We start from the raw sequence: 9,038 nt of genomic DNA on the forward strand, positions 1-9,038 counted from the left end.
CTTTCGAACTGTGGTGCTGAAGAAGACTCCTCAGAGTCCCTTGAACAGCAGAGAGATCAAACAGTCAATCTTAAAGGAAGTCAACTCTGAATACTCATTGGAAGGACAGATGCTGAAGCTGACGCTGCAGTATTTTGGTCACCTTATGTGAACAACCAGACTCTTTGGAAAAGTCCCTGATGTTGGGAAAGATTGAGGGCAGAAGGAGAAGAGGGCCTCAGAGGATGAGATGGCAGAATGGAATCACTGATGCAATGGACATGAACTTGGGCAGACCTCATTAGATGGTGAGGGCCAGGGAGGCCTGGCATGCTGCAGTCCACAGGGTTTCAAAGAGTCAGACACGACTAGGCGACTGAGCAACAACAACACAGCATTTTTTAGAAAAACTTCAGGTGAAAGTCGCTCAGTTGTGTCCGACTCTGCAACCCCATGGACTATACAGCCCATGGAATTCTCCAGGCCAGAATACAGGAGTGTGTAGCCATTCCTTTCTCCAGGGGATCTTCCCAACAATATTGAAATATAATTCACCTACTGAAAAGAATCAACTATAGCATATTCACAGAGAGGTTGAGCATTGTCACAATCAATTTTGAAAGGTTTTTAACACCCAGAAGTGTTTTTATAATATTGTTATCTAGGTACCAACTTCCCAGGTGGCTCAGTGGTAAAGAATCTGCCTACAGTGCAAGAGAATCAGGAGACATGGGTTCAATCCCTGTGTTGGGAAGATCCCTTGAAGAAGCAAATGACAACTCATTCCAGTATACTTTCCTGGAAAATTCCATGGACAGAGGAACCTTGCAGGCTACAGTCCAAGAGGTCGCAGAGTTGGACATGAACGAGCAACTGAGCATGCATTGAGGTACCAATTTATTCCTGGGCAGTCAGCCCCTATTTCCCTTCAACATTTCCCTCATCTCTAGACAAACACTAAGCTACTTTCTGTCTAAGGGATTTGCTTATAAACCCTATAAATAAAATCCAACAATTAATATCATCTTATATTCTTGTTTTCTTTTGCAGAGCATAATGTATTCAAGTTCACCTATGTTAGGAATTCATGTACTAGACATCTGTACTTCCTTCTTCTCATTTTCAAATAATTTTCCAATGCAGCTTTGTATCACTTTTACTAAGTTATTCATGAAGTGATGGAGATTTGAGTTATTTCTGCTGTTTGGCTATCATGATTAATGCTGCTGTGAATGTCAGCTACAAACATGGTAGTGTGGACTGCCATTTTCATTTCTCCAAGGTAAATACCTAGGAATGGAATTTATGAGCCCTAGAGTAACACTCGGAGAAGGCAATGGCACCCCACTCCAGTACTCTTGCTTGGAAAATCCCATGGATGGAGGAGCCTGGTGGGCTACAGTCCATGGGGTCACTAAGAGTCCGACACGACTGAAGCGACTTAACAGCAGCAGCAGCAACAGCAGCAACAGAGTAACACTAGGTTCAAACTTGGAGGAACTTGCAGATTGTTTTCCAACACCATTTTTATTCCCACTAGCAGGTTCCATGGTTCCAAACTCTCCACATCTCTCCAAGGATATGAATCTTGGTTTCTGGATCTTCAAGGAGGGGATGTCACTTATGCTCCCCACATGAATAAGCTCTGGGTTACATTTCCTATCACAGCTCATAAGCTTGAGCGAACCAAAGGGAAGATTTTTTCCAGATTTGGCTAATGCCCTAAGGATAAAAACAACTTCTCCCTCTGAAATATTGCCCACATTTATATTTTGGCCTAAACATTTATTCTCTTGGAATAGAGAATAAATACTTATGGAAGCTTTTTATATTTATATTTAACCTGTTATTTTTATTTCCTTTAACTGGACAAGTAAGCCTCAAAACCAGGCCAACCATGTTACTAAAAATGGAATCTCCAAGGCCTATTTTTTCAATCCTGCTATTTTTCTGGCACCAGCGTAGTTGCCTGAATACAAGTCCACCTAAACCAATGATACTTTATCTCTTCTGTGAGCCAGTGCTGGTTTGTGACATGCTTGTTATCGGCTCACAATAAGAAACATACAGACATTGAAAGTGACCATAAGCAAGTAAACTACCTTATCTTGAGCTCGACTGCCAACTGCCAAGAAAAAGATGAGCTTTTTTATCATGTCATTGGACCTGCTAAGACTGTTCGATTATTCGTTCTCATGGACTAGAGATTATACGGAGAAGGCAATGGCACCCCACTCCAGTACTCTTGCCTGGGGGATCCCATGGATGGAGGAGCCTGGTAGGCTGCAGTCCATGGGGTCGCTAAGAGTTGGACACGACTGAGTGACTTCACTTTCACTTTTCACTTTCATGCATTGGAGAGGAAATGGCAACCCACTCCAGTGTTCTTGCCTGGAGAATCCCAGGGACGGGGGAGCCTTGTGGGCTGCCGTCTCTGGGGTTGCACAGAGTCGGACATGACTGACGAAACTTAGAAGCAGCAGAGATTATAATGTGGTGCCTAAACTAGTACTTTTAAAAGACATGTGTGTGGGTCACATGTAAGTTGATCAATTTTATAGACACTTTCCCCATAAAAATGCATATACAAAGAAATGCAAAAGTTCAGTTCAGTCACTCAGTCACATCCGACTCTTTGTAACCCCATGGACTGCATCATTTCAGGCTTCCCTGTCCATCACCAACTCCTGGAGTTTGCTCAAGCTCATGTCCATTGAGTTGGTGATGCCATCCAACCATCTCATCCTCTGTCATCCCCTTCTCCTGCTGCCTTCAATCTTGCCTAGCATCAGGGTCTTTTCCAGTGAGTCAGATTTTTGCGTGAGGTGGCCAAAGTATTGGAGCTTTAGCTTCAGCATCAGTTCTTCCAGTGAATATTCAGGACTGATTTCCTTTAGGATGGACTGGTTGGATCTCCTTGCAGTCCAAGGGACTCTCAAGAGTCTTCTCCAACACCACACTTCAAGAGCATCAATTGTCTGGTGCTCAGCCTTCTTTATGGTCCAACTCTCACATCCCTTCATGATGTGAGAGTTTTTTTTTACTGGAAAAACCATAGCTTTGACTAGATGGACCTTTGTTGGCAAAATAATGTCTCTGCTTTTAAATATGCTGTCTAGGTTGGCCATAGCTTTTCTTCTTTCAGTTTCAAGCATCTTTCAATTTCATGGCTGCAGTCACCATCTGCAGTGATTTGGAGCCCCCCAAAATAAAGTCTGTCACTGTTTCCATTGTTTCCTCATTTATTTGCCATGAAATGATGGGACTGGATGCCATGATCTTAGTTTTCTGAATGCTGAGTTTTAAGCCTACTTTTTCACTCTCCTCCACTGTCATCAAGAAGCTCCTCAATTCCTCTTCGCTTTCTGCCCTAAGCGTGGTGTCATCTGCATATTTGTGGTTATTGATATTTCTTCTGGTAATCTTCATTCCAGCTTGTGCTTCATCCAGCTTGTGCAGCATTTTGCATGATATACTCTGCATATAGGACTTCCCTGAGGCTCAGTTGGTAAAGAATCCGCGTGCAATGCAGGAGACTGCGGTTCGATTCCTGGGTCGGGAAGATCCCCTGGAGAAGGGAAAGGCTACCCACCCCAGTATTCTGGCCTAGAGAATTCCACGGACAGTCCATGGGGTCACAAAGAGACATGACTGAGCCACTTTCACTTTCACTTTTCACTCTGCATATAAGTTAAATAAGCAGGGTGACAATATATAGCCTGGATGTCCTCCTTTCCCAATTTGGAACCAGTATGTTTTTCAATGTCTGGTTCTAATTGCTGCCTCTTGACCTGCAAAGAGGTTTCTCAGAAGGCAGGTGAGGTATTCTAATATTCCCATCTCTCGAAGAATTTTCCACAGTTCGTTGTGATCCACCCAGTCAAAGGCTTTGGCATAGTCAACAAAGGTGAAGTAGATGTTTTTCTGGAACTCTCTTGCTTTTTCTATGATCCAACGGATGTTGGGATTTTGATCTCTGGTTCCTCTGCCTTTTCTAAATCCAGCTTGTACATCTGGAAGTTCTAGGTTCGCATACTGTTGAAGCCTAGCTTGGAGAATTTTGAGTGTTACTTTGCTAGCATGTGAGATGAGAGCTATAGTGCAGTACTTTGAACGTTCTTTGGCATTGCCTAACTTACAAAAGTTAACATGCAATAAAATGTCAGTATATCTGTATGGGTCCCATGAAGACTATAGATCTTCTTTTTTTTTTTTTTAATAATTTTCTTAATATTTATTTATTTGACAATATCAAGTTGCTGCATGCAGGACCTTTGTTGCACCATGAGGGCTCTTTGAGGCACAAGGACCTTCTAAGTGGTGCCAGGCCTCATGATTGCCGTATGCTGGCCTAGTTGCTCCACAGCATGTGGAATCTTAGTTCCCCGAGAAGGGATTGAACCCACTTCCTCTGCACTGCAAGGTGGATTCTTAACCACTGGACCACCCGGGGAGTCCCAGATCTTTTTTAAGCCTGGAAAGAGACAGCGGCAGCTGGAGGACATTTTGAGTAATCATTTCATTATTCAGAAGTGCACTCTGCTTATCTGAGAGTACAAACTAGAGCAGACAGAAACTGGCCCTCATATTGCAACATCACAGAAGAAGTTGAAAGACATCGTTGATTCATTCACCCAACTTGACTGGTTACAATATAGCAAACCAAGTTCTGATCTAGATCACTGCTCAAAAAAATTGAAATTTGTCATTCTTTTCCCCTCCTTCACTCTCCTTCTCCAACCCCAGAAACTGTACCCTCTTCCTAAATGAGGGGAATTTCACACTTGATGATCTTGGTGGAAGGCAGACAGCTTCCTCCATTAGACAGAAAACCTTGCTTCCTAAATATTCCTGCAGGTAGAAAGAGGCTGAGGCTCCACCAGGCAGGTTACCACATGCTGGACTCTTCCTTAGGACATGGTGCCACAGAGAGACTGGAAGTACACTGAATGCCTTAGGCACACGTGGCACACAGGGCAGAGGTGGCAGGGTATCAGCCAGCTGTCAGGAGCAGCAGAGAGCAGGTCTACCACAGGGTCCACTGTCCAACATCAGGGCTGACAGTGCTGTGAACAGGGATATCTGTGCTCACCTGCAGGGGAAGGGGTTCCTGGGTGGGACCCGACCAGGGTGGGGTTGAGGATTCTGTTCCCAGCTGTGGCCTCAGGGCTGTTCAGTGGTTTTCCCTGAAATAAACCCAAAACCACAACAATTTGAAATTTTTTTTCCCCACCCAGAACTACCTAAGAATACCTGTAGGGAAATCTCAGAGAGCAAGGATTCAGAGACTTTTCCTTCTGCTTTATTATGATTGATATACAATACTGAGTCAGTTTATGGTGTACAATTGTTGATTTGATACACTTCTGTACTGCAAAATAATCACCACCATAGCATTATCTGACAACTGAATCATGTCCCATAATTACCTTTTCTGCATGTGTGGAGAAAATTTAGATCTACTCTCTTAGCAACACAGAGACTCTCTTTATGGTGAGCTGATAATCATTTCCTAAATTTTAAGCCTGGTGATAGCACATGGCAGAAATAACATGTAACTCGCACCAAATGTTTTGTCTTTTTCCTCTCAGGAAAAAAACATTTAAATGTGTGTTTAAGACCCCTCCCCACCTTAATCATTCTCAGATCTTTAAAGTCAGTGGATCCCAGTCTGCTCAGGACTGCTTGTAGAGATTGTTACAAAGTACTCAGGACTCTTCCCAGATCCACCATCTAGAGTGTAGGGCTCAGAGTCCGGCAGTCTGTTATGAACAAGCCATACATTTGAGGCTGGTGCACAGCCGTGTGGGAATCCAGATCTGTGTTCCTGCTATGAAACGTCCGATCTGAAGATCAGCACCGACCATGCTATAAGTCTATTCCAGACCTTCTGTCTCTAAGAGGAGTACAGGTAAAAGACATTTCTTCATGTCTTTCAGGACCCCTTTCCATGTGCCATCTAGACATCAGAATGGTGCTGTCTGCTCAGGTGTGTGGTCTGATCGGTTCCCATAGTGCAGGGGATTCAGGATTCAGTCCCCGTCCCTCTGCTTCTGCAGCCAATTCTCCCCTCATCTGTGACCTCATCTGTTCTCAAGGCTCTAAACATCATTTATATGGTGTCACCACTTCCATCTATTTCTCCAGTCAAGTCATCTCACCTAAACCCTAGACTAGTAAACACAACTCAGTTGCCACGTCCCTAAACCAAATGCTGATGGCGATGCCTCCTGAAACATGCTCCTTCCAGAGTCCCCTCATTCCCACTGTAGGCGCCCCATGTTTACTTGCAAATCTCAAATTTTGCAGTCCTTCTTCACCCTTTCTCATAACTGAGATTTAGTCCTCTAGGAAATGCTGTAAAATTCATTTTCAGAATAGATCAAGAATCCACTCACTCACCACTATCTTCCCTGCTCACACCCCAGACAAGCAGCAGCCTCTCCTGGACCCTGCGCTGTTTCCCTCAGGCTCCTCTGCGCCTCCCTTGCCCTTCACCTCCTGACTCTGCACAGCAGCCTGGCTGACGCTTCCAGAGAGCAGTCACAGCAGGTCCTCCTCTGTTCGTATCATCCTATGACTCCACAGCTTACTGAGATAAAATCAACCCCCTCTAACATCTTGGAGGCCCACAGGATCTGGCCGGACATGGGATCTGAGCGCAATTCCTTTTCCTTCAGCCCCAGCTGCCTCCTGGCTCTCCCTTGAACACAGACACCCTCCTGCTCTCATGCATTTGCCCTGGAGGCTCCTCTGCCCGGAGAGAACCTCCCCTAGGCCTCCTTGTGGACATTCTTTCATGTCCTTCACATCTTTACTCAAAGGTCACCTTTTCAGTGAAGCCCACTCTCCACCCTAGTAACACAGCCACCTTCCCTGTCCCCACACACTCATACTCTGGGTCACCTTCCTCAGAACATTTACCAACCTGTTAGGGAAACACTCCCTCACTTTCTAGGCTCATAGTCATGCTCTGCCCCTTCCCCCTAGAACACTGCACATGGCAGACAAGGTTTGTCTGGTGTTAGTTCACTGGGTTCTTCTAGATGCAAAAGAGTGTGTCATGTCTCCGTCACACAACAAATATCAGTTCACTGAATGGTCAGTAAAGCACTTCCCTATTCCAGATATTGTGTCTTTATTGATGTGACCTCAGGCCACAGGCTGTCTCTTCGCAGTTACAGCACAACATCCATTTGCACTGACCTCAGTGCCGCCTGTATTTTACTCACAAAGGTTGATCTCCCTTCCCTCCCACACCAATCAGCCTGCACACCACACACAAGGCTCTTTATCTCTTCAGAAAGGAAGATCCTTCGCTTCCAGCTCCTATATTCAACCTGCTGTGATTTTATTAGACTCTGCTTTCTAATCCATGAGTTGAGATGGGAGCCAACAATAGCCTTAGAAGATAAGGGCAGAAGAGGGGGTAGACTGCAGAGAAGAGAGAAACCCAGCAAGAATTAAGTCAAGATATGAAACTATTGGGTCCCTCCTCTTTGCAAGTTCCATCACGTGGTTCCTTTAAAAAGATGGAGAAAAGTTGGAAAGAAGAAACCAGCAAAATCTCAGGAGGGCAAGAGCTGGATGGCTCTGAAATTTCTCTCTTGGAACCACTGAGAATCCTGTGTGCATGGTCCCCTTGGACTTGTGGGGACAGTGACAGGCAAAGTGACCCCTGCTACTGTCAGAGATGGGGTCACCTGGAGAAGAATCAGACCAGGACTCTACACATGAAAAATAACAGTCATTACACCACCAACAATAATAGCAATAACTAAATAAGCAAAATATAAACACATTCAAAAATGACAGTAGCTAAGGATTGGTCCAAGCCCTGATCCTAGGCTAACCGTTTAAGAAAAGCACCCTGTCCATGGTCTTGGAGATACAACAAGGCCCAGGTGACTTCTGAGTCCATGATCACAGGTCCTTGGTGGGACAAGGATTTACTGAGGGGACAAGGACAATGAAATGGAGACGAGGACACAGCCCAGGAGTGACCATGGGCGGTGCATGGGAAGTGCATGCATGCCCACCAGGCACTGATCACTGACTGGGCACAGGCCCTGTCCACACTCAGCTCCTCACAGCCTCCTCCTGTCCCTCCTGCAGCTGACTCAGCACAGCAAACCTGTGGATGGATCTGGAAGGTTCTCAGTGTTTCAATTTATTTCCTCTTTCAAACTTTAGGAATCCTCACCTTTATTATCCAATCCCCCTTCATGGCACCAATTAGAAAAAACAGATTCATATATATACAGATTTTATTTTCAAAGAGGAAATAAGACATCATTACTCAGTGCATATGAAGCAAAGACAGCGATGGAGACGGCCCAGCCCCGTCTCTGCTGAAACAGGACAGTGGATCAGGGAGGAGAACACAGGTCAGGGTGGGGAGGGGGCACGGTGGGCAGGGGTGACCAGTCTCCCCAACTCCTCATGTTATGCTAATAGGAGCACAGACACATTCAGATACAGCTGCAGAAAGAGGTGTCCGGTGATCTGAAGTCACATAGCGGGATGCAGCATCACTCAGTCCCCACAAGGCAGCTGTCTCAAACTGTGAGAGAAAAGAATCAGGAAGCAGTTCAGGTCAGTCATGTAAGGGCTGACATTTTTCACAGCCCCCCACATGCCCACATGTCCCACTCAAAGATCCCCGCCAGGCCTAATGTGTCCCCTCTGCTCCAATGCTCCTTCCAATCTAGACTCTCCAGGGTCTCACCTTTAGGAACCGTGAGAGACACATCAGAGCCCTGGGTACTGTCACTGCCTGGGGGAGAACAAGACCAGGACGAGGTGAGAACCCACAGGGAGAAACTAGAGAAGGCACTTTGAGGAGGGTGAGTCCCGCATGGCCTCCTGTCTGCACCCTCACAAGGGTCTCAGGAATCACCCCCTCCCTACTTACTTGCAGCCTGGGTGTAGATCTGTCCTTTTTCACCTGTGAGAAGAAAGTATCACGTGAGAGGCCAGGGAGAAGGCTTAGTCATGAGATCCTAGAGCAACCCCTAGTCCCAAACCCCACAGAACTTTCTGGAACTGTGGTCAAAACT

At 45.6% G+C, this 9,038-nt stretch overlaps 1 long non-coding RNA gene and 1 pseudogene across 2 annotated transcripts in view; both read right to left on the bottom strand.

The window, feature by feature from the left end:
* LOC104994576 overlaps positions 1-9,038 on the bottom strand; it is a 17,014-nt pseudogene that overhangs the window by 1,415 nt on the left and 6,561 nt on the right. The window lies entirely within an intron of this gene.
* Positions 8,229-8,752, bottom strand: LOC104994542. The gene is made up of 2 exons (XR_825954.1): positions 8,708-8,752; positions 8,229-8,542 (listed from the first exon to the last, which is right to left on the bottom strand). It is a non-coding gene; the product is annotated as an uncharacterized LOC104994542 (long non-coding RNA).

The sequence above is a fragment of the Bison bison genome, unplaced genomic scaffold (genome assembly GCF_000754665.1).
Source record: "Bison bison bison isolate TAMUID 2011002044 unplaced genomic scaffold, Bison_UMD1.0 scf7180017864260, whole genome shotgun sequence".
Taxonomy (NCBI): Eukaryota; Metazoa; Chordata; class Mammalia; order Artiodactyla; family Bovidae; genus Bison; species Bison bison.